General features: G+C 42.3%; 1 protein-coding gene across 6 annotated transcripts in view; it reads left to right on the top strand.

The window, feature by feature from the left end:
- EPHB1 (EPH receptor B1) overlaps positions 1–24,851 on the top strand; it is a 457,257-nt gene that overhangs the window by 155,733 nt on the left and 276,673 nt on the right. Inside the window, exon 1 of one of the 6 annotated variants that reach the window (XM_061636582.1) lies at positions 20,063–20,138. The exons of the other annotated variants lie outside the window; for them this stretch is intronic. The gene's annotated coding sequence lies outside the window, so the exon portion shown is untranslated. Of the gene's footprint in view, positions 1–20,062; positions 20,139–24,851 lie in introns of those variants that run through there. 6 annotated transcript variants of the gene reach the window in all.

Here is a 24,851-nt window from a genome sequence, read left to right as displayed (position 1 = left end):
GGAAGGCTGCTTGAACAGGTCTTTTAAGTTGTTGGTGCACTCTTGAGAAGCTAGAGGTTGGGTTATGTGCTCCCTGGCCTGGGCTACCTAACTGATTGTAGCCCACTGATTTTAAACCAGTGTTTCTTATTATTTTAAAAGCACCATTTATGACCATGGCAATTTACAGAATTATTATTATTATTATTTTATTTATACCCCACCCTTCCTTCCAGCAGGAGGCCAGGGTGGCAAACAGAAACATTAAAAACACTTTAAAACATCATAAAAAGACCTTAAAATACATTTTAAACAAAACAACGTTAAAAACATTAAAAAAAACTTTAAAAACTTTTTTTTTTTTAAAAAAGGGTTAAAGATATTAAAAGACATATTAAAAGCAATTCTAACACAGACGCAGACTGGGATAGGTCTCAACTTAAAAGGCTTGTTGGAAGAGGAAAGTGTTCCAAAGGCACCGAAAAGCTAGCAGAGATGGCGCCTGCCTAATATTTAAGGGGAGGGAATTCCACAGGGTAGGTGCTGCCACACTAAAGGTCCATTTCCTATATTGTGCAGAACGAACCTCCTGATAAGATGGTATCTGCAGGAAGCCCTCACCTGCAGAGCACAGTGATCTGCTGGGTATACAAGGGGTAAGACAGTCTTTCAGGTATCCTGGTCCCGAGCTGTATAGGGTTTTGTACACCAAAACTAGAACCTTGAAATTGGCCCGGTAGCAAATGGGCAGCCAGTACAGATCTTTCAGCAGCGGGGTGACATGTTGGCGATACCTTGCCCCAATGAGCTGTCTCGCCGCTGCATTTTGCACTAGCTGCAGCTTCTGGACAAACTTCAAGGGCAGCCCCACCTAGAGCACATTACAGTAATCCAGCCTGGAGGTTACCAGTGCGTGGACAACAGTGGTCAGGCTATCCCAGTCCAGAAATGGCCACAGCTGTCTTATCAGCCAAAGCTGGTAAAAGGCACTCCTAGCCACGGAGGTCACCTGGGCCTCTAGCGACAAAGACAGATCCAGGAGCACCCCCAGACTACAGACCTGCTCTTTCAGAGGGAGTACAACCCCATCCAAGGCAGGCAACTGACCTATTATCTGAACTCAGGAACCACCAACCCACAGCGCCACCATCTTGCTAGGATTCAGACTTAGTTTATTGGCCCTCATCCAGCCCACCACCAAGTCCAAGCACTGGTCCAGGGCTTGCATGGCCTCTCCTGATTCAGATGTTACAGAGAAATAGAACTGGGTGTCATCAGCATACTGCTGACACCTCACCCCAAGTCTCCTGATGACTGCTCCCAAGGACTTCATATAGATGTTAAACAGCATGGGGGACAAGATGGTACCCTGTGGCACCCCACAGCACAACTGCCAGGGGGCCAAAAGACAGTCACCCAATGCTGTTCTCTGAGAGTGACCTTGGGGGTAGGATCAGAACCACTGTAAAACAGTTCCTCTAATACCCAGTTCACCAAGTCGGGCCAGAAGGATACCATGGTCAATGGTATCAAAAGCCGCTGAGAGATCAAGTAAGAATAACAGGGTTGCACTCCCCCTGTCCTTCTCCTGATAAAGGTCATCCATCAAGACAACCAAGGCCAATTCAGTCTCATAACCAGGCCTGAACCCAGACTTCAGCTGTCTTGAGAGACAGCACCCCAAAGGAGCAAGCACCCTGATATTCACTCCCAGCGCAGGTTTTCTTCAGTCCCCTAGTGCTGCAGCTCTTCCCAAGGGCAGCTGGGCTTTTATGCATCCTGACCCAGCCAGCAGCTTATGCAAGAGGCTGCAAGATTAACTGCAGCCTCTCTCTGGAGCCAGGGTCAGGTAGGGGGTCCCAGTCCTTGCAGCACTTACCACGGACTTCAGCTGCCTTGAGAGACAGCACCCCAAAGGAGCAAGCAGCGAGCACCCAGATGCTCAGATACTCACTCCCAGGGCAGGTCTTCTTCACTCCCCTAGTGCTGCAGAATATATTTATTTATTTATTTATTTATTTAATTCAATTTTTATACCGCCCATAGCAAAGCTCTCAGGGCGGTGTACAACAAATAAAAAAATATCTTTACATTTCAATATTAAAAAACCATCTAATTCTCAAATCAACAATTAAACAAACAAATAAAACATATAACTAACAAATACAACATTAAATACAAATACTGAAATATTAAAATGTTAAAAATATTAAAAATATTAAAATGGCAGAGATTCTCCTTATTTTGACATCCACACAAAGGTCAGGCTCTCTTAATAAGGGAAGTAAGTAAAATCTTTAGGTTCATAATGTTTCAGCATATGGGTCTATCTACACATTATGTTAAATTCTTTGTTTGCAAGGGAATTTTTTTTTATCCTGGGGAAATGGGCTGATTTCCATTATGAGTGCAGTTTGTGGGGAGGTGAGGTTTAATCCTTTATTCCCCAGCTATGATTCCAACAACAGAAATAGCCACCACACTGCAATTTTTTATTTAAAAAGGTCCCAATGCTGCCAGTGGGAGCTTTTCAAAATGCTACGGCACAGGGGGAGGGATTTTCATCAGGATTGTAGCTGGGGAATTAACCTCCCCTCTCCACATGCTGTATCCTGGTGGAAATTGTGTGTGGGGGGGTACACCTAGGATTATTATTTTTTTAAAAAAATCCCCTGATGTGACTGCAAGCCACACAATTAATGTAACATGCAATTATGCCCTCATAGAAGATGAAATCATTTAAGTGAAAGGTAGAAAATTTGAAACATGTGCAATGAAACACTCCTCTAGCCATAGTCATTTGAGTCCAGGTGTTCTGATCATTTATTGAAGGTTAGCAGAGTGCATAGTTGCAGGAGGGGATGCAGCAATAGCCTCTCAACAGGAGTGTGTCAGCGCTGCTTACTGGTAGTGGAAAGGGCAAGGCAGCAGCAACGTCAGGGCTGTGTGGGCACACCGTCGGAACCAATCCAACACTCCCACCAATGTGCCTGTGAAGCCCCGACCTCCCTGGTGCGCCACCCTTCCCCTTTTCCCTCCTGGTAAGCAGCAGCAGCGCTGTTGCTGGGAGACTAATTCTGTGGCTCCACCCCATGGGATAAACCGCTTCTGCATAGTTATGTATTTGATGAAGAAATGTCAAATTCAGTGGAGTTGAGAGCCAAGTTATACATATGGCAGAGACCTAGGTCTGAGAACCAATCTGCACAAAATATCTAAAAAGCAGTATATGTGTGCATGCTATGGGGTGTTTAGAGGGAAGAAACCATGGGAGGTGGCTGCTTCTCCCTTTCTCTGCCTTCCATATCTCCTCTGAAGTGCTCTGCACCAGCCACTGAGAACCCCCACTGGGGCGATGCAGGTAGAGAAGGGAGTGTAAGAGAGGGGGAATAGAGGGGGGTTGCTATCTGCTGCATCTTTCCTGCCTTTCCCTCCCTCCCACGCCACTTTTTAAATATTTGGCACAGACCTGGGTTTGTTTTCACTGAATGTTTCCTTGGAGGTGCCATGGGGCACTAGCATAAGTTTCTTTATTTCTGACTACGTTGGAAAGGGGGAGGAATTATTTGTGACATGAATCAGAACTTGTCGCTGCTATCTCAAAGAGAGATAAATTGCCAGGAAAATACATAGTCAACTGGATGGCAATGAATACAGACAAAAGACGGAGCAAGTGGATAGATAAATATGGTATCTGGCAACAAACATATGGATAGGCAGACAGATTCTGTACACAGTCAGGCTGTAGAGGAAGAGAAGAAAGGCAGAGCTAGAAGGCAGAACAGACAGGAAGGCAGATGGATGATATGCAAAAAAAAGGAACAGGTAGAGAAGAGGAAAAACAGCAACAAAGAAAGCTAATTCAAAGAAGGAAAGGGGAAAAGGGGATGAAAAATTGGGAATATTTATATGCTTCCCCTTTTCATGTGCTTCAGTTGGATGCATAGATGTTCTAGCAGGGCCAGAATCAGCACTTGGCATTGTTGGAAGTTTACTGAGCTCCATGCCCTAGCAAGGATCATTGCTACCATGGGCTCCTTTGCATTAATGACTTATAAACAAATAAATCAGAGCTTCTTCCTCCACCACTGCAGCTGCCTCTGCTACCTCTTCCTCTTCCACCTTTCTCAGCTTCAGCCATTACTGACTGTTGGAGGTACTGTGCCCAACGTGTGGTGCCCCTAAACTGATTTAGGGGCCATCATTGGCTATTAGTCATGGTATCTATATTACCTCCAATATCAGAGACAGTATTGGTGTGGAGCAGGGGTCGCCAGCCCCTCAGCTGCAGGCACCCTGGCACCCACAAAGGCCTTCAGTGGTGCCCCCAGCAGGTAGCCCAGACTCTGAACTCTCTTTAAAAAAAAAAAAAAGCAAGTCTTTAGCTCTCCTAGAAAGTAAGTTATGGAGCAAAATGTACAGGTAGCCTTCTAAGTGATTTATGTGAAATGAGCAAGCTTAGCTGCTCCTGCCTGTCAGTGTTATTAGCCAATGAGTCAGAGCTATCATTGATAAGTGAATTGTTTGGACACCAGCCAATAGGAATTCCCGGGGTCCTAAAGAGTTGTTGTTTCCCTCTCCATTTTAGTGCACATTTGCTGCTTCTGTGCTTTTTTCCTAGTCTTTAGAATCTCCATAGTTCACCCTTCCTTTTTCCCTAGCAACCAGGATGCATCTTTCCTATGGTGGGTTTGGCTATCAGGAAGTGCCAGGAAGTTATTTTCTGCAATTACTACTACACAGTAAATGTGGGTGCATGTTAAAGAATCCCCTTCCCCACAAAGGACAAATGTGAAAACTTTATAAAGAGTCTTAGGCTTTAGTTTAGGGTTGGCACTGGGGGGAAACAGGGTTCTTGTGCCTTTTAACAGCTGTCTGGCAGGCAGAAATTCAAAAGGTTAAGTCTTTTCTAGTATGGAAATGCAATTATGGGAAAAGCTTCACCATGACTATTTTCTAATGTTGTGGTAGGCCACACCCCATGACAGACATTTTGTGTTATGTCAGGCCCCCATAGTAGCCATTGTGAGACTGGTGCCCCCAGCACTCTCTCAAAATTTGAAATGTGACCTCTCTGCAGTTGCTGCTACGGTGTGCTTCTCCGTCACTGCCGCCGTTGCAGCTTTGCGGCTTTGTCCTCTGAGTAAGGAGGACCTTACATCAGTGGTTCATGCTCTGGTAACCTCACGTTTGGACTACTGCAACACGCTCTACATAGGGCTACCTCTGAAGACGGTTCGGAAGCTACAGCTAGTGCAAAATACGGCAGCCAGACTGCTAACAAGAACTAAGCGGTCTGAGCATATAACACCTGTTCTGGCTCGCCTGCACTGGCTTCCAATATGTTACCGGGCCAGATTCAAAGTGTTGGTATTAACCTATAAAGCCTTATGTTGGCTATTAAACCGAGAAAGCAGAGGTTAAATTTCCACAAGTGAGCTACGTGACTTAGAAGCGAAAGTTGGCAGAGCTCGAGCCATCTTCAAGGACACGTTGCTAAGCAACCTAGGCTCGGGCAGCTGGCCTTATCTATATAGAGGGCCAGCAGACACTTGTGAGTGTGGGGGTCGAGGAGTTTGTACAGAGAGAGCTTGTGATATATTGTCAGTAAAGTGACTCTTAAAACTTATTGCTTGTCCGGCTCATTGCTTCAACTGGCATCTAGCCTGTCACTATACTGTTCTGCATCCTGGGCATCTGCTTGCGCCTGATACAACATCCAACAAGTGGTAGCAGAGGATGGTTACCTGGTGCTGATGAGCCAGAACTGCAGACCAGCGAGTAAAACAGCAGAGAGACGGAGAAACCGAAAGCTGAGCTGAAAGCTGTGAGAGAGCCGTGGGAAAAAAAAAAAACCTGACTGAAGGACAGAGGTGAGAAGCTCTAATTACAAAGGCGGTGAACTGTGAAAAGTGAAAGTATGTCTGTTACGTTATTGGCCGGGATTCCCTTAGAAAGGCTGACAGGGAAAAATTATGGCACTTGGAAACAGAGAATGCAGGCTCTGCTAGTGAAAGAAGACCTGTGGAAAGCTATCGCAGAAGACCCACCCGCCGGGGTGCCTATTCCAGCAGATTGGAGAAGGCTGGATGAGAGGGCAAAGGCGTTAATTGTTCTTGCTATTGATGATTCTCAATTACTGCACGTGCATGATGCAACAACGGCAAAGGAAACCTGGGAAACTTTAAGAAATATTCATGTGAAAAAGACTGCTAGTTCTAAAATATATCTTGCCAGAAGATTGTATCAGATGCGCTTATCTGGAGATACAACCATGTCAGAGCATTTGTTGGAAATAAACAGACTGTTTACTGAGTTGTCAGAACGTGAAATTGAACATTCTCAAATGCAAAAAGTGTATATCACATTAGCTTCACTAGATTCAAGTTATGATAGTCTGGTGAGCTCTTTGGAAGCAATGGACGATGCAAATCTCAATATGGATTATATAGAAGGCAAACTTTTACAAGAATTCCAAAGGAGGCAGGAAATGGCAAAGCAGGAAAAGACTGAGTCTAAACACAACGTGGAAAAACAGAACAACAAAGCTGCACAAGAGAGACTGTATGGACAAAAGGCGTGTTATTTTTGTGGTTCCAGGCAACATCTTCAAAGGAATTGTGAAGCAAGAAGAAGAGAAAGAGGAAGAAAACCATGTGTACAGGTGATCTATGCTAGTAAGAATAAGCAATGTATTAACAATGAGCAGGGAAACAACTGCAAAGATTTATGGGCAATTGACAGTGGGGCAACAAATAGTATAATCAAAGATAAATCTATGTTTCATACATTTTGTGACGTAGAGGATCATGTAATAATGGCTGATAGATCTAAGAAACAGATCAAAAGTAGGGGTACAAGTGAAATTAGCAGGTTTCAATACCATTATGACAGATGTGCTGTTTGTTCCTGATATCAAATGTAACATTATGGCTGTGTCGAAACTCAATGAAATGGGGTTCACAGTAATGTTCAAAAGGGGTTCAGTGCATGTAATGAGAGGAGAAAAAATATTGATGAAAGGAATAGTGAGGAACTCATTGTTCTTCTTACACGTGAAACAAACAAATCATGTACTCATGTGTGCTAATAAGAAACCCCATAATAATTGTGTTCATTTATGGCACAGAAAACTAGGCCATATAGGATATGAAAATGTGGTGAAAACAACAGAGAACAGTAATGATGTGACATTGAGAAACTGTGAAAAATATGTAGACTGCCACTTGTGTAAACAAACTAGGGCAGTTGTGGCTGCAAAGAACAAAGAAGCCATGCCCAGTACAAATGCACCTTATCAATTAATACACGTGGACTTAGTGGGGCCATTTCAACCTACTCAGGGGGGTGCAAGATATTTCCTGACAATAGTTGATGATTTTTCAAAATTCTGCACTGTTTATTTACTAAAAGCTAAAAGTGAAGCTGCAGAGAAACTGAAAAGATTTATTACAAAAATTGAAGTGCAGTTTGGTGTCAAAATACAGAGAATAAGATCAGATCAAGGAGGAGAGTTCTTAGGACACTCTTTTACTGAATACTTGGATAAAAGAGGAATAAAACAGGAGTTAACAGCCCCTTATAGTCCTCATCAGGTTAGCTGAACGCTGGAACAGGTTGCTTCAGGACTCAATAAGATCAATGCTATGTGACTCCTCTTTAACACAAGGTTTCTGGGGAGAGTGTGTTCTGTATTCAGCTTACATTCAAAACAGAATATTCCATAAGGCCACTGGAATGTCTCCTTATCAGAAATTGTATGACAGAAAACCCAGATTAAACCATTTGATTAGGTTTGGAGCAGAATGCTGGGTACATGTTCCCAAAAATAAAAGGACAGGGAAGCTGCAAAGGAGAGCAGACAAAGGGTACATGCTGGGATTTGAAAACACGTATTACAGAATATGGCTGCCAAAACAAAGGTCTGTAGTGTTAAGCAGAAGCGTGCAAACAATAGAGCAGGATTGGGAAGAGAAAACATATGTGGAGTTGGGAAACACTGAAGGTAGTAATGAACAAGAACAGGCAGACACAGTACCAATAAAACAAGAAGAAACAGGCAGCAGTAGTGAATCAAGTTCTAGCTCTGAGAGAGAAACAGAGGAATCGCCTGACACAGACACAGACACTAAGGCAGAAATACAACCACGCAGATCAGAGAGAACAACAAAAGGTATTCCACCTGTTAGATTTAAAATAAATTCCATTAAACATATAGACTTCAGTAACTGGAAAAAGTGGGATGATGGAAATCATGAAGAGTAATGAAATATAATGAAAATGATGCTGAGATTGCAATGGAGTAACTGTATTACAAATGAAAGTGATGTAAACTGAAATAAAAGGAAATGTAATGACATGTAAAATGTAACACATGTAAATGGAAGAGAAATGTAACTGGCTGAATGTGGAAATTTAAGGTGGGGGATTGTTGGCTATTAAACCGAGAAAGCAGAGGTTAAATTTCCACAAGTGAGCTACGTGACTTAGAAGCGAAAGTTGGCAGAGCTCGAGCCATCTTCAAGGACACGTTGCTAAGCAACCTAGGCTCGGGCAGCTGGCCTTATCTATATAGAGGGCCAGCAGACACTTGTGAGTGTGGGGGTCGAGGAGTTTGTACAGAGAGAGCTTGTGATATATTGTCAGTAAAGTGACTCTTAAAACTTATTGCTTGTCCGGCTCATTGCTTCAACTGGCATCTAGCCTGTCACTATACTGTTCTGCATCCTGGGCATCTGCTTGCGCCAGATACAACATCCAACACCTTATATGGTGCGGGACCACGATACCTGCAGGAACGCCTCTCCCGTTATGAACCGGCTCGTACACTACGGTCTACTACGAAGGCCCTCCTCCGGGTCCCGACCCATAGGGAGGCCCGGAGGGTAGTAACAAGATCTAGGGCCTTCTCAGTGGTGGCCCCCGAATTGTGGAATAGTCTCCCCGAGGAGGTACGCCTGGTGCCGACACTATTATCTTTTCGGCGCCAGGTTAAAACCTTTCTCTTCTCTGAGGCATTTTAATCTAAGTTATTTATGTAAATGTTGTAATTGGTATTTTAGATGATGTACTTTTATATTTGTTATATTGAGCTTGTAATTTTATTATTGTATATGTTTCTATGTTTGCCGCCCAGAGAGCTGTTTGCTAGTCGGGCGGGATATAAGCTGAATAAAATAATAATAATAATAATAAAAAAAATAATAGTCTAAAAAGGTTGGTGACCCCTGGTGTGGAGCATGAGTGGGACAGTCCTATGGAGCTCATGCCCTGCCTGTGGGTTTCCCAGAGGCATCTGGCTGACTACAGCGAAAACAGAGTGCTGGACTAGATAGGTCTTTGGTCTGATCCAGCAAGGTTCTTCTTATGTTCTCAATGACCCAGTAGGGACAGGGATGGGCAGGTACAAGACAACAGGAGTGGCTTAAGCATTCAGCACCACTCAGCATTGGCAAGGTAAGGGGTGAAAGAAAGAAAGAAAGAAAGAAAGAAAGAAAGAAAGAAAGAAAGAAAGAAAGAAAGAAAGAAAGAAAGAAAGAAAGAAAGAAAGAAAGAAAGAAAGAAAGAAGCAGAGATGGAGGAGGTAGCAACTGGCCCATCTCAGTATACATAGCAAGGATGGCGTCCAGTGAAGAGGCAGGGGTCCCTTGCCTGTTACCCACAGAAGCCTAGAGCCAGCCTGGATGATAGCAAGACTATGATGTGACCATGCACTGGTTATTCATCCACCAGTCCTAAGCTTCAGGTGTCACCACTGCATGACATTAGTCTCAGCTTAGTTTCAGCTAATGCTGACTATAGTGAGAATGGGGAGAGGGAGTCCAACACTACAATATCTTCTTTCCCCAAGTAAGAGTCCATTCTTCTGTCTCTTGGCTAGTTCTGTTGCAACTAACCACATATGTGGAGCAGCACCAGAAGATAGAAGAAAATTAGTATTTCCACCATAGAGATCCTCAACCTGTTCTGCCAGTCTAGGGAATACAGTAGGGCCCTGCTTTTTGGCGGCCTGCTTTTCGGCATTCCGCTAATATGGCGGCTTTCAATTAGAGTAAGGCCCCACTCATACGGCGCTTGTTCTGCTTTTATGGTGTTTTTCAGGTATCAGGTGCCATTTTATTGATGGAGTTTTGCTTTTCGGCGGGTTTCTCTTTTCGGCGGGGGTCTGGAACGTAACCTGCCATATGAGTGGGGCCCTACTGTATTTGTTAAAATGTCACTCATGAACAAGTCCTTTTGAAGGCCTAATGAAGGCATTCTTTTTAATTGATAGATAGAGGGAAGCCACTTCATACATGACCCTGAGCAGCAAATGCTGAATTGCTGCTGTTTTGCCACAGCACCAACTTGGTCTCACTTAAGAGTTTCCACGTCTTTTCCATATTGTCTTTGTGCGCAATTAAAGCCTCAGAGGAATCAGTAGGTTCATCACTGTGGACTTACAGTAGTCCTGAGTTAAGCACCTGTACAAAAAAGGCGAGTGAAGTGGTGGATAGCCATAGCTTTTGAAGAACCATGACATTTGCTGCAGTTCCCAAGCGATTCCAAAGTGGATCCTCTAGCCTGAAGTCTCAGGGAAAGAACTCCCAGTCCTTTAGCCCAGAGAATGCTGAGCACTAAGGCCTGATTCTCAAGGCGGCTTTCTAAGATGGTAAACCCATGATATAGCAGGAGGACATGACTCTGTAGATTAGGGATGAGGAACCTCAGTCCCAGGGGCTGAATGTGGCCCTTCAGACCTCTCTTTTTGCCCATTGGAACTCTCTCCAGGCCACACCCCTCACTTTCCCTGCCTCACATCCCAAGTGTTTTTGTTTGGCTGGAATGTGTCCTAATGGCTCTTGCTTGTCTGGGTAGAGGATGGAGAGAGGTGTGAATAGGAACTAGCCTCCTGTAGATAGCTAACATGAGCTGCTCTACCCACTGTTGCCTCTGGCCCCACCCACCAGTGGCATTTGGCCCTTGGAAGGATGCCCAGAATGGAATGTGATCCTTAGGCTGAAAAAGGTTCACTCCTGCTCTAGATCATGGGGAATATTTACAGGTAGATTTTTTTTTTTTAAAAAACCTGATTTTCTTCTGTTCCAAGCTGAGTTTGTAGGCAGGGCCAGAAGAACAGAGCAAAATTCAACCAGAGGAGTAGGACCTCGGACAGCATCCTGTTATATAGAATTTTATAGGCCAGAACCAAAGAGTAGAATACCAATTCTGGAAGAAGTAGGATTTCATCTGGCTCCACTTGGAGCTCTCTGAGGTTCCAGCCTGGATCCAAGCAGAGCAAGCACTGATGTTGCTTCAGCAAAGATTTGGAGTTTATCGAGAGTTTATAAAAGCGGCTATCTACTCATGGTAGGTAACTGTGCATACACTGTCTTGTGGCCCTGCCTAACCTTTCAGGCAATGGCTGTGGCAGCAGCAGACTTCTCAATTGCAAAGAGGCTTGCAAGCATGTTTAGGCAAACATGCCTTTCAGACCTTTGTACTAAACACACAAAGGTCGGGAGTGGTGTATATGTGCCCAGCAATGTGGGGAGCGGGGTTGACTCATGCGCTCCCATTCCTCTATATGCGTTTGCCCTCATATGTCTTAAGTTTGAATGCCTGATGTGGGCTTAAAGTTTCACTTCAAAAGTGACCCTGAAATCTCACTTTAAACTGGTTTTCATCAGAGTACTTTACCTGAATTGTTGTGGAGATAGGGGGTTTATGTGTAAGGGTTAAAAAGCTATCCACGGGGACCAGTGTTTGTAAATATTGGGCAGTATTCAACTAAGTCCTACTTAGGGTAGACGCCTTGAAATTAATGAACCTAACTTAGTTATGTCCACTAACTTTAATGGGTCTATTTTGAGTAGGACTAGCGTTGAATATAATGCATTGTCTGTCATTGTGCAGAAAACGGATCCATCCATTGTTTGGTCATCTTGCTCTGAGGGAAATAGTTAAGGTTAGGGACAAGCATTCTGTGGGCTAATCTTATTTTAAATGGCCCTTAATTATCCAGGGGGAAGAAGTCCAGCTATTCCTTATATGACATTAACGATCATAAAATGGTCTGGACTTCAGGAGGAATCTAATTGGTCAATAATGGCATGGAGTATAGCTCCCTAGGTAAGGACTTGATAACCAGATTATGTGTGTTCATCAAATGGGAAACAGAAGAGAAAAATAACTCATCTATCACACTAATAGTGGAGCATGTGCCCTGTATGTGGACTTGCTGGGCATCAAACTAGGCTCAGGGAGAGGAGAGGGGTGGGGCTCTGCTGACAGAAGAGACCCTGATAGAGGCAAGACAATCTTGGGTTTTGAGACTACAGTGAGGAAAATTGGCTTAATATGTCTTGTGACTGTGTGTGCCTTCACAAACTACACTTCCCAGGATTCTTTGGGGGAAGTCATGAATGTTTAAAATGGAATGAATGTCTGGTGTGGATGTGGCCAGACACGGCTTTGGTTTAATTTGGGTGGGAAACTACATGTGTTTCGTATAGAATGAAAAGGTGAGGGGAAACCCCCAAAATAATGATACTGTTAACAATGTTTTCCTTTTGGAATGGAAAGAGGCTTTCCCTCTGTCCAGTGCCCACCTACCCAATCTCCTCTCCTCTGTCCCCCTCCCCAATGTCAGTTTCACCTATCCTAAGCAAGATTGCACAGGAGTAAATCCTATTGACCTCAATAAACATGGAAATGATCAAACGTTTCCTCCCTTCCTCCTCCTCCCTATCCCCTCCCCTCCCCATTCCAGTCCCCTTTCCCTCTCCTCCCCCCTCCCCATTCCAGTCCTCCCTTCCCCTTCTACTCTTCCCTTCACCACTCCAGCCCTCTCTCCCACTTTTCCTGTTCCTCCACAGTCAGTTTCACCGATCCTAAGCATGATTGCACAGAAGTTAATCCCATTTAACTCAATAAACATGCAAATGACCAAATCTGCCTTACCCCTCCCCCTTCCCTTCCCCTCCTGCTTCTCCTCCTCCATAGTCAGTTTCACCTATCCTAAGCATGATTGCAGGGGAGTAAATCCCATTGAACTCAATAAACATGCAAATAGTCAATCCATTCTCAGCAAACTTGCACAGGATCCCATTTCTTACCTCCCCGATTGAAAACCAGAGAAATTCGCTAATAGGCAAAACCCCTTGCGGTTTAAGAATGTACCTATAGCCAACAGATATTTCTATCAAACTTTAAAAAGTAAGGAAATTAGGCAGCTATAGTGAATGCACTAGGGAAACAGGAGACCTGACCTCCTCTCTGAGACATTATACTGTCCTACGCATTTTTTCAAAATGCAAACACCATTTGGGTTGGTCTTTCACAGTCCAATCCACTTGCTGTGTAGCTTGGAAGAATTTGTTAACATGTGCCTCTGAGCATATGGTGAGTGGTGGCAACACGTGCAATCAGGACTGCATCTCCAAAGATGAAGAATTACATTTTTGGTATGTTTGTTAGTATACTTCTTACTTTGCTTCTTTCCTGTGTTGCTTCTTTTTCTACAGAGAAGCTAACCTAGAAAATTACATTTCACCCATTATTCACCCTAGAAATCTATATCAAATGTATTTTTATTAATTTCAAAGCCTTTTTATTGATCAATGTCATATGTTGGTGAAGACAGCCTTTTGTGTTTCAAACTGGAGGTTATATTCCATTTCTATTTTGGGTACATTAACAGCTGAATCTGAAACTGCAGCTTTGATGTAAAATTAGTCTGATTATAATATGTTGCTACTTAAACAATGAATCCAGCTGTTGGAAAAAACAAACTTAGCCTGCCCAAGATGCATGTGTTCAGCCTGCTATGCTTAAACCACTCAACTTAAGGAAAAGTGAGCCTGATCAATTAAAAACTTAAGAGTACACCTAGAAATTTTCTAGAATATATTTCACCTCCCCACTGTTTTATCTGGTGCAAACTGTGATACTCCTCATTTCCACGGAGACTCTTCTTCAGAATAGTCAGTGCCTTTATTTCACTATTGTGTTTGGAGTTTTTTAGTGTAAATTATGCAAAGTGTTGCTATACACAGATTCACAGAAACAGAAGCAAAAGAAAATAATTTACTATAGGAAATTTCACCAAAATTGCAAAGTAAATCAAATGTATTTAAAATGACTATCTGAACTATATAAAGTGTCGTAATATTGTTGCTTCCTCCCTGCTAAAACAAGATCAGCACAGCACATGTCTTGTTTCTGTTATTTGGACTGATTGCAGGTGTTGGCACCACTCACTATATGCTCAGAGGCACATGTTACAAAATTCTTCCAAGCTACACAGGAAATGGATTGGACTGTGAAAGACCAACCCAAATTTTACAAAATTGTAGGGCAGTACAATATCTCAGAGAGGAGGTCAGGTCTCCTACTTCCCTGGTGCATTCACTATAGCTGCCCACATTCCCTGCTTTTTAAAGTTTTATATGAAATATCTGTTAGCTGTAGGTACATTCTTAAATGGCAAGGGGGTTCACCTGTTAATGAATATGATATTATTACCAAGCTCATACCCAGTGTTGCTCAGGAATTCTAAGAAACCAAAAAATCAGTGTAGTTTTGAAATGTTGAGTCCACCATCTTGATTCAGAATAGCATCCAATTGTATCAAAATGCATATGAAAACCTGCTCGATCTCAGGAACCATGATGCAAAGTTTGGTTATGATATATTTATTTATTGTACTTATATACCGCCCCATAGCCGAAGCTCTCTGGGCGGTTTACAGTAACTAAAAACATTAAAACAAATATACAAATTTAAAAACACATCTTTTAAAAACAATTTAAAACACAATTTAAAAATTTAAAACAATTTAAAACACATGCTAATGATATCTTAAGTACCCAAATGCATAGAGAACAGACAAACAAACAGCTTCCCAAAATATATAGAAGATAAATCCTATGGAAAAAAAGAAAGCAAAGGAAGTGTAGAAATTGAGGCACAGAAGAAAGGTTTGAGCAGAGAAATAGCTAATGTAAGTTGAGTATTTAAATATGAGAAAAATACAAGCAAGAAAATGAATAACATTGATTATTTAGTATCTTTCAAGCTAGGGTGTGTGTGCAGAAACAGAGAGAATTCCAGTGTGGGTGTGTCCTGTTGCTTCAGGATCAGGAAAGTTTATTACTTTATCCCTGGAAGGAATGTACAGAAATACTATTAAAATCCCGTAGCACCTGAAAGACTAACAAATTTATTATAAGCCTTCACAAACTGCAATTGGTTTCATCAGGCTTGTTTCAGCAAACTCTTTGTTAAGACTGACCAGAGTTTATTTTATTTATAAGTATATTTGTATACCGCTACTTCATTAAAAACATCAAAGTGGTTTACAACAAGTTAAAAAACAAAACAAACAACAATAACCATTCAATAAAAGCATTAAAATGCAATAAAAACAAAGGTCAATTACTGTGAAAGGATTCAGGCTGATGTGCTAAACTGTGGTTAATGTACAATGGAAGTGGAAGCTGCAGGAGGAAAGAGTGCATAAACCTGTGGCTATGCAGCGCTTTCTTATCACATTAAATAGTGGTGTGGCATGACCTCTAAATGACCACAGTCTCTGACTGTGAGTTACTACACTTTTTGCAACCACTCCCAAAGTTCTGCTGTCTCAGAAGGTCACGTTCTTTCTACCTCCTTGTCTCTGAATATTTTGTCATCTTCTTTCAGATATGATTGGTGTTTTCACATGATTTTAGCAATTTATTTGGTTATGTAATATATTTCTATTCCATGACTTCATAGGTTCCAACAAGGAGAAGGCCTTGTTTCTGAACATGTATCACATAACCTCTGAAGGCAAAGACACCTGGAATAGAGCATCTGTACTTGATCTTAGAAAGAGGGGGAGCCAACCCTCCAGATACCTTAGTCCCAAGCTGTTTAGAACTTTTTAAGTCTGCCTGGCAACAAAATGGAAAATAGCGAAGTTCTTTTAATTCCAGCAAGATATACTCAGACATGAGTCTTAGTTAACAAACTGGCTGCTGTGATCCAAAAACATCTGAAGTTTCTGAAAAGTTTTCAAAGGCAGACGTTTATATAGTGCATTGCATTAAATTAACCTAAATGCTGACAGGGCATGGAGAACTATGGCAAGGCTATATCTGTTTATTTATTTATTTATTAAATTTATATCCTGCCCTTCCTCCCAGAAGGTAGATAAGGCTTCTATTGGCATACCAGCCTAAGTTGATGAAAGGCACTTCATGTCTCTGATGCCAGCTGGACATTCAAAGTAAGAGCCAGATCTACTATCACCTCTAAACTGTATACCCATCCAAAACAAGGTGAACACCATCTGCTTGGCCAGGGGAACTGCCTGCCAATAGCAGCTCCATCTTGTCTGGATTAAGCTTCAGTTTATTAGGCCTTATCCAACCCATTACTGACTCCAGGCTTCAATTTATCATTTCCTTGCATTTCCACGGCCTCTCCTGGAGCAACTGAATAGGAGAAATAGAGCTGCATACCATCAACAAATTGAATGCTCCAAAGCTCAGGATGACTTCTGCCAGCAGTTTATTGCTATTATTAAATAGCATAGGAGACAAAATGGAGCTCTGAAGCCCCCGGCCCCGTGGCATAAAAGCCATGGAACAGAGCTAAAATCTTCCCCACACCTAGCATCCCTTCTGGAACCTAGCTGATAGATAAGAGGAGACTCAGTAGAGTATGGCCCCACTCACACCCCGGAGAAGCAGCCCAGAAGGCTACCATGATTAACAGTACTGAAAGCCACTGAGAGGTCCAGGAGAATCAGCAGGGTCAGAGCCCATTTCAGTTTCCCAAAGTAGGTCATAAACCATCACTGGGCACAGGAAACTGCCTTATTCCCATCCAGATGATTTGCCCATCTAGCCAGGATTGGTTCTGTCATTAGGCAGAATGAGGTGGTCGCTGATTTTGGGTGCCAAGAAAGGGCAGCAGATTGTTACTTATTTAATTTACCACCATCACCACTACTACTACTACTTTCAAGCAGAGGTGGTTGTGGGTTTTCTACTTCAGGTGCCAAAATAACTTGGCCAGCCTTGGGTATTATGCACCTTGACTTGGGGATAGGCACGATTTTGCTGTCCTGTGTCAGACAGCAAAATGTCTTGGGTCAGCCCTGATCTGACCTAGTATTGTCTATCCTCCAGGGTCTGAGGTAGGGTTGCCAGGTTCATGGCCTGAGATTGATCCCGTATCTTTAGGAGAAGAGAAAGTCAGCCAAGCGCAGGTGTTCTTGCAATACTGTAATGAGAAAAACCACAAGGTGGAATTCTCCCTTCCCCCTGCACACTTTTTAAAGATACAGAAGACCTCTTGGTTGTCAGGCCCAGCCTCCAAGAGGTCTTCTGTATCTTTAAAAGGTGTGCAGGGGGAAGGGAGAATTCCACCTTGTGGTTTTTCTCTTTACAGTTTTGCAAGAACACCTGCACTTGGCTGACTTTCTCTTCTCCTAAAGATACGGGATCAATCTCAGGCCATGAACCTGGCAACCCTATTAACACTTCATCCATTCTGCATGCTTGTGCCCTTTACCTGAGGTTGCCAGAGAGGCCTGTTAAGAGCTCTTTCCTAACTCCTTCTTGCAATACCAATGTATGTGTAAACTGGATTGGCTGCAGTAAATTCCCAGGCAGAATATGAAGATGAGTTTTCCATAGGCTGTAACACATTTACAGCTGCATTTGTGGCTCATGTGTGCCTGCTTTATGTCATAATATATTACTGGTTTTTCAGTACTGAAGGATTGTAGGGACCATTCTGATGGCCATTCTGATTCGAGCAAACTTAATGCAGCCTGCTGATACTATAACAGGAATTAACATCTGTGTCTTTAAGTGAAACACAGCAGCATCACCTAGCCTTAGGAAATAATTATTCTCTTAAAAGAATAATAAAAGCCAGTCAGATCATTGTAGCCATCTGCTACAGGAGAAACCAGCTCTGAGGGGCTAGATTCTCAGTTGGTGTAAATTAGTGGCAGCAGGATGGGCTTGGTATACTAATGCAGGATTAGATGGCTGCATTTGAGAGAAATCATTGGCATTGCTTACATAACTGCTCTGCTGTGCTCTTGACTTGCTCAGTGGTGCACATTTTTATCATACTAACTTGCTGTTCTATATGCCTGTATTTTTCATTCACCATCTGTAGCTCTTTGGCCATAGTCTCCTTTGCACTAACCCCGAGAAGCAAATGTGGGTCCATAGTGGTTCTTTATATAGTATTTTAATGTGCATAGTGAATCTGCATCTTGTTTGCTTTAACAAACACCCTTAGGGAGAGGTTCATTCCCATTTATAGGATGTGGAACTGATACTGAGAGATGGCAACTAGCCCAACCCCTTCCCCAGGGAGTCCACTGCTAAGCAAGTTATTTGAATCTATGACTTCTATAGCCAACTCCCAACACACAGCCCACTTGACCAAATAAGAGCTTAAAAGGAGAGGAAATCTAATGCATGTTTTCTGCAGCATCACTTGCACACCACCAGAGACTGACCTTTAAGGGTCTGCTTGACGGTGAGAGTTTGATGGATATTTTTAGTGGCAGGATCATTTGAGTATAGATATACACCATAAGTAGTAGCACATGTAGTTGACTGGGATCAGAAGGTGTAAAGATTAAAGTTGGGTAAGTATGGATGTGAATGTTGGACAGTGAAAAAAGCAGATAAGAGAAAAATCAACTAATTTGAAATGTGGTGTTGGAAGAGAGCTTTGCAGATACCATGGACCGTGAAAAAGATAAATAACTGGGTGTTAGAACAAATTAAACCAGAACTATCATTAGAAGCTAAAATGATGATGAAGTTATCATACTTTGGACACATCATGAGAAGACCTGATTCACTAGAAAAGACCATAATGCTGGGAAAAACAGAAGGGAGTAGAAAAAGAGGAAGACCAAACAAGAGATGGATTGATTCCATAAAGGAAGCCACAGACCTGAACTTACAAGTTCTGAACAGGGTGGTTTATAACAGATGTTATTGGAGGTCGCTGATTCATAGGGTCGCCATAAGTCATAATCGACTTGCAGGTACATAACAACAACAATAAAGACTGACAAGTGATGTTTTTCCTAGATGGTACGTGCACATGTAGGAAAAACAAATGGTTATCTGAAATTCAGGTGTCTGTTGTGCAGCATGTACACATGGTTAAAAACTGTAACATGAAACCATTTCTCAACGCTTGTATGTGGAGCAAATCAGACTCTTGCACAGTTTTTGAACCTAACCTCAGTTGTGTATGTGTGTGGGATATCATATATGCATATGGTTGTCCGCCGCTTTGAATTCAGTGAACGAAAGCGGGTTATAAATTGGCAAATAAATGAATAAATAAATAAACCTTTTGAGTCTGAAATGATTCAGGATTGGGTCTTAGATAGATACCTGATTAAAAAACCAAGGCTTTGAGCTGCACAGATTTTTTATTTAGGCAGATAAGCTCTGTCTTGCAAAACTGCAAAGACATTTGTTGCCTAAACAGTTTTAGATCTTAGCTGTCTTTTGTACGGATTAATGTTGATAACTCATCAAAAATACCATACATAGCCAAAAAAGGAATCCAGATCAGAATGGGGGGGAAAGGATGTATGCTAAGGCATTTCTGGAAGACACACACATTTTTTGGGGTGCCAAAAAGTCATTTGAAATCCCACTGTTACGGAGACATCCTCTCATGTCATCCTTTCCTTACCTTATTTTTATTCAACCTTTGAAGGACAGGAATGATAGACAGCATTTATTTGACAGCTTAGATAATGACATGTATAAACCTTTGGAGTGACAGCTGAATAGCATGCCTGATATTGCCATGGTTACCAGCCACGCTTTCTTCCCTGCCTCTCCCCACCCCCAATTTTCCTTCTCCCTTCTGAAATGTGCTCTTCTGTGTTATTGTTGGGTTGGCTTTTGGGGTAGTGAGGGGGAAGGGAGCCAGGAGGTGCAGTAGCCCATTCTAGTCTTTTAAGTCTCCCAGCTGGAAGTGTTTTAAATCTCAACAGAGACAGAGAAACACTGTCTTAATCCCCAGCTCCCTGTGAATTATTTAAAGGGATCTTGTCGGAACAATGAATTTGTCACTATTACAGTGTCAACAGCAGAGGCAGCTGCTGAAGTGGCTCAGGGATTTTGCCACAGGTAGGAGTTGGTTGTTGGGGGTGAGGCATTTGTGGGCCTGGCAGACAGGAGACCTGTTGAGGTCTACAGAACTCTAGAGTCTGCTTTTTTGGGGGGTGGGGAGGTGGAAATCTTTTTACTAGTAACATGTACCTTGGCCTACCATTCTCCTAAGGAAACCTTTAGTTGTGTGTGCGCTGATGGCTGTGTTGAAGGTCGCTTCCACCATACACTCTTACATCATGTCATGCCTTCTTCCAAAGAGTCTTGCAGCCATCGTTAGTTAAGGGTGCTGGGAATTGTAGCTCTGTGAGGGGTCTTAACAAACTACAGTTCCCAGTATTCTTTGGGGGGAAGCCATGGCTGTTAAAGTGGTATAAGAGTGCTTTATTAGATTTATGTCCCACCTTTTCTGCAAGGAGCTCAAGGTGGGGTATATAGTTCTCCTCCCATTTTATCCTCCCAATAGCCCTGTGAGGTAGGTTAGGCTGAGAGACTGTGACTGGCCCAAGGTCACCCAGTGAGTGGGGTCAACCAGGCCCTAGTTCGGCACACTAAGCGCTACACCACACTGGCTGTCAGTATGGTGTGGATGGGACCGCAGTCAAGAGAGGAAATATCTCATGGCAATGTGGTGCAAATAAATTCAGCACACGTCTCATCATACATGCTGATATCGGTGCTGTATTCATAGGGAGACTAGATTGCATGGACTAGTTGTAAATCTAATGGGCAGCCAATGGGCTGCACATCTAAGGTGCAATGTAATTGACCTCTGAATTTGCATTTAGTTATCAGCATTTCCGTCTTTGCAAAATTCAGGTTCTCTTTAATCCTCAAACATGACTTCTTTTCCCACTCCAGCTATTGTCATATACATATATCATCTCCTCTCCCCGCACTCCACAGTTCCTTGAAGTGAATAGCCTGCTTTTGATGCCTCATTTTCTTTTCCTCTCTTTTCCTGATTCTTTTCAATTTGGATTCTTCACTTTCCTCAGGTAGCTCTGCAAGAATGACTGATGATCTCCCTGTTGCTCACTGCCAGGGATTTTATTATGTCATTACATATGACCACACTTCTTCCTTTAACATGTTTGTCCAATCTGACTTTTCCAGGCTTTATCAGGGCTTTTCCAGATGGATGTTTCAGAGTTTGCTCTTATGGCCTTTTTGACATTCACTGGAACATCTCAAAAACAGTAACTCTAACAGGCAGGAAATAGTCCAGAACTGTGCTGAAATGAATTGTTTTTCAGATTTTTTTCCTTGAACTTATCATGAGTTTCCTAAGGGCCAAACTTCACATTACCCTTAATCATACTTTGCATACTTACCATAGCCACTTTTATTTCAAACGAAAAGCAGCTGTCCAGCTCCAGTACCATACTCTTAATCTGGAGTGTGTATCAGTTTCCTGCCAAAGATCCATCCCTGGCTGCATGTTTATAGTAAATAACACTTTTGGGGGCAAATAGCAATCTGGGGGCAGGTTGGTTGGTGGGAAATAGTCACAGGGCCTTGATCCTAATCATAGTTCTGTGGCTGCTTTTTCTTCTGAATAAAAGTGGCACCAATAAGCATGCTTTTTAAAAAGTGTGATTAAGGTGACTTGTGGTTTGGCTCTAAAGCAACTGTGGATAAATGAATTTATTCTAGAATATCAATGCCAGTGGAATTTGGAAAGATTGTTAGAGAAATAACGAAGGGGCAAACAGCAGGCTGAAGTGTTTCTTCCTGGGTAGATGCACTAGCCTGCTACCTGAAATGCCAATCTGATGTTTCTTTGTAGTATTTATTCCTATAAATACCTAATTCCTAATGCTGTCAGATATCCCCTTAGAATGCCAGGGTAGTTTATTTAGTTCACTGGGTGTGTACAGTGACCCCAAGATTTGCCTTCTATCTGTTTCGAAGCAGCCTGATCTGTTATGGATCCATTCTGTGTCCATTCTAGTTTGATTTTTTTATTCAGGTCCAAATCTGATCTGTTACATTTTAAGCTCTGTTTTATCCCCATTTACAACAATGGGGAATCTAAAAACAGCTATAACTTTTTTCTTCTCTTTACATATGTGGATGTAATTTGCAGGCAAAGGACCCCATCCAAAGTAGATCAACCCTTCCAAATTCCAGGTACTTCCATCAAGGGGTTTTCATTCAGGGAACCTTTTGGGTGTTTTTTTTTTCTTTTTGTAAGAGTCTGTTTATTATGGTCTGCCAGAATTGGATGCAAAAGGCAAGCCTGGTCATTCATTCTAAGGGGGTGAATCCTTCCAATTTCAGAAAGATATGTGAAGTGATTCTCCTGCAGACTTTACCATTTTGGGGTGGGGAAACAAAAATAATATTCTGTCCTCTAGTTTTTTGTGGTCAGTCAGTTTGAACACTTGGGACATAACAGCAATGTCTGTGGGTAAGAAACCTACCAGAGTTCAGACAAATAAATCTAGGGGCTATCATGCTAGGCAACTTTAACCTTTGTTATTAAAAAAAACCCCTAGAAAAGTCATTTTTTCTTGCCACCCATACTTCCTGGAATTACTCTCCATTTAGAAAAAGAGAGAGAGAGAGAGCTTTGATTTTTAATTGTTCTTTAGGAAAAAGGATTGGGAAAGAGGCAGACCATTCCATTGGTGTTGCACTGCAGATTATGCCCTGCTCTTGCAACCAAAGCTCAGAGTAGAATGACAACCCATGTAAAGAAAAAGTCTGTTTATTTACTTCAGTACCGTTCCCCAAGGTCACTGTGATTGGAGTGGCCTCAAAAAATAATTCACTGTGATTAAAAGCTAGACCTGTCCAGCAAACCTAAAGGTTCTGTCTTCTCTCTACCCCTCCAAAACCAGCTGGCAGCATGTTGGCAGGAAAGATCAGTACAGAGGTGCAAGATCTCCTCTGCAGGAGTTGAGATTTAAGGTAAAGGGAAGCAAGTGGTTTGCCATTTGCTTCCCATCAGCTTGGGGCCTAAAGTGAAGAGAATTGCATTTGGGTATATATATGGCCAGGTACACGTTAGCTGAGCTCAACTTTGCCTCCACAAAACTCTAACCTGTGAGGGGAAAACACTCATGCATGTTCAAGTGCAGTCTGTCTGCACTGAACACACATTTTGGCTGTGTGCGTCCAAATGGAGATGAGGATATATAGTTGGAGGGCATTTTCCTCCCATTTGTACTAACCCAATTTTTCAGGGTGGAGAGACAGGCAAAAGAGCCAAGGAGAAACAAAAAAACACAAAACCATGGACATTTGTCTTGGGTTTCTACTTGTCTTTATTTAATTTGATCCTCTCAGCAAACTATTAAGGTAGATTAAGCCAAGACACTGCATGCCAAATGATCCCTGTGCCTGAGCACTAGGGATCCGAGACTACTCCTAAACTTACATTTAAACCCATTGTAGCCAATGTAAATAAAACCCAAGTTATTATCAAAGTCATAAATTCTGACTATAAAACATTCATATCTGCCAGCATTTCATTATGATTTGAACAAAAACGAGCCAGCTATGTCACAAGCTATGCTTCAGTGATGCTATTCCCAAATGATTGTCCTATGGAAACATTTTACAACTTTCCTTGAAATGCTAATTGCAGTAGAAATTTGCATAGTACAAAAGTACCCAAAGTATAAACCAAGACCATTTTTAGAGCGAGATACCAAGACACATCTTTTCTGTACTTTAGTTTTAGTATTCCCAAGGAAATGAATTAGTCTTTAGTATGGCAGTATCTTCATTCTTCTGCCATTTTTGCATTTAACTGTTCACTCTCAAGCAGCCCCACTGAGGCTAGAGAGACTTAAGTAATGCTTAATGTTAATATTTGAATAATTATTCTTTGGATGAGTCTTCCGTTTAAGCATCTAGTTTCAGTTGGCAGGTCACAGTTGTTTCCTGTCCTGGCCCCCATGATAACTGGACAGAGATAACCTTGCTACAGTTATCCCCATTACACGTGGGGCTAGCCTTGAATGGACTGTTCAGAACAGGGCAGCTAGATTATTTTATTTATTTATTTATTACATTTATATACTGCCCCATAGCCAAAGCTCTCTGGGCGGTTTACAAAAATTAAAAACATTAAATATTAAAAACAAATATACAGTTTTAGAAAGCATACAAAGTTTAAAACCATGAAGCACAGATAAACAAGGTAAAAGACGTGGGGTCAGAGCTCAGCACACGCTGTTAGAATTCCTGGGAGAAAAGGAAAGTCTTGATCTGGCACCGAAAATATAACAATGTTGGCACCAGGCGAATTTCATCTGGGAGATCATTCCATAATTTGGGGGCCACCACTGAAAAGGCCCTCTCTTTGTTGCCAGACTCCCAGCTTCCCTTGGAGTAGACACCTGGAGCAGGACCTTTGATGTTGAGCGTAGTGTATGGGTAGGTTCGTGTCGGGAGAGGCGTTTCGTCAGGTATTGTGGTCCCAAGCTGTGTTAAGGCTCTATAGGTTAAAACCAGCATCTTGAATTGGGCTCGGAAACATGTAGGCAGCCAATGCAAGTGGGCCAGAATTGGTTTTATACGTTCGAACTGTCTGGTCCCTGTTACCAATCTGGCTGCTGCATTTTGCACAAGTTGCAGTTTCCAAACTGTCTTCAAAGGCAGCCCCACATAGAGCACATTGCAGTAATCTAACTTGGAGGTTACCAGAGCATGGACAACTGAAGCCAGGCTATCCCTGTCCAGATAGGGGCATAGCTGGGCCACCAACTGAAGTTGATA

Source organism: Rhineura floridana, chromosome 7, assembly GCF_030035675.1.
Source record: "Rhineura floridana isolate rRhiFlo1 chromosome 7, rRhiFlo1.hap2, whole genome shotgun sequence".
In the NCBI taxonomy this organism is placed as follows: Eukaryota; Metazoa; Chordata; class Lepidosauria; order Squamata; family Rhineuridae; genus Rhineura; species Rhineura floridana.
This window is presented reverse-complemented; position numbering and strand designations above follow the sequence as displayed.